Raw genomic sequence first — 1207 nt, 5'->3', positions numbered from 1 at the left:
GTCATCATGATTTAGAATTGTCATCATGATTTAGAATTGTCATCATGATTTAGAATTGTCATCATGATTTAGAATTGTTATCATGATTTAGAATTGTCATCATGATTTAGAATTGTCATCATGATTTAGAATTGTCATCATGATTTAAAATTGTCATCTACATGTATCACATTTGAACATTTCTTATACCATCAAATTCTATTTTAGATTTTTGTCAACGAATGCTGCCATTACATCAACATAAAGTTGGAATTCGATGCAAAATACATAATTTCCAATTGTCAAATAATTATAGTTTAATTAATTTTCACTATTTCGACTATTATATTACAAGCGATAATGAATCGATTAGTATAAATTAGCATATAATATTCAATATATATATATATATATTTGAATATTAACATGATTTAAAATTGGATAAAAGTAGAAATGCGATGAAGGATTGATAATGAAAAGGAAGATGATTTAATGAGATAACTTGATAAGTAATATTTGTATTCTAAGAATTCTTAACTAAAACAATAATAAGATGATAAAGAATGATTAAACTTGAAAAACTTACAATTGAGATTCCTTATCAGACATATAGTTTATTGATTGTGCTATAATCTTTTCCATTTAAGAAGCATTCTTTCCTATCCATCATTCATCATAAATTCGAAGATTGTTAAACCTATATGAATATATCTTCTGAATTCTTTTCAATATCAATGTTAACGTTATCATTATCATCTATAGATTACCCGAAACATTCTTCCTCAAGGAACATGGGCGGCATTGTTCACATCATCTCTGTAGACCATCCATCCATCGTTGGCATAAATCGTTATGCTAAAATCAATTGTTGCATTTAAATTTCATTTCATTTTTTTTTCATTTACTCCATGTTTCCAAACTGCAATTATTTTCGTTTAATAACAAACAGAATTAATTAACTGATGGAAAAATTATAAGCACTTTTTTTATGGTAAGAGTTCCTCTTAAAATTCATCCAAAATTTCCACCTAAATTATCCAAGAATCTTTTCTGCATGAATATAAAGAATCATAAATATACTGACCCATCTGAAGTATTCAAGAATCTTTTCTGCATGAATATAAAGAATCATAAATATACTGATCTGAAGTATTCAAGAATCTTTTCTACATGAATATAAAGAATCATAAATATACTGACCCATCTGAAGTATTCAAGAATCTTTTCT

Source organism: Loa loa (genome assembly GCF_000183805.2).
Source record: "Loa loa unplaced genomic scaffold supercont3.72, whole genome shotgun sequence".
In the NCBI taxonomy this organism is placed as follows: Eukaryota; Metazoa; Nematoda; class Chromadorea; order Rhabditida; family Onchocercidae; genus Loa; species Loa loa.
This window is presented reverse-complemented; position numbering follows the sequence as displayed.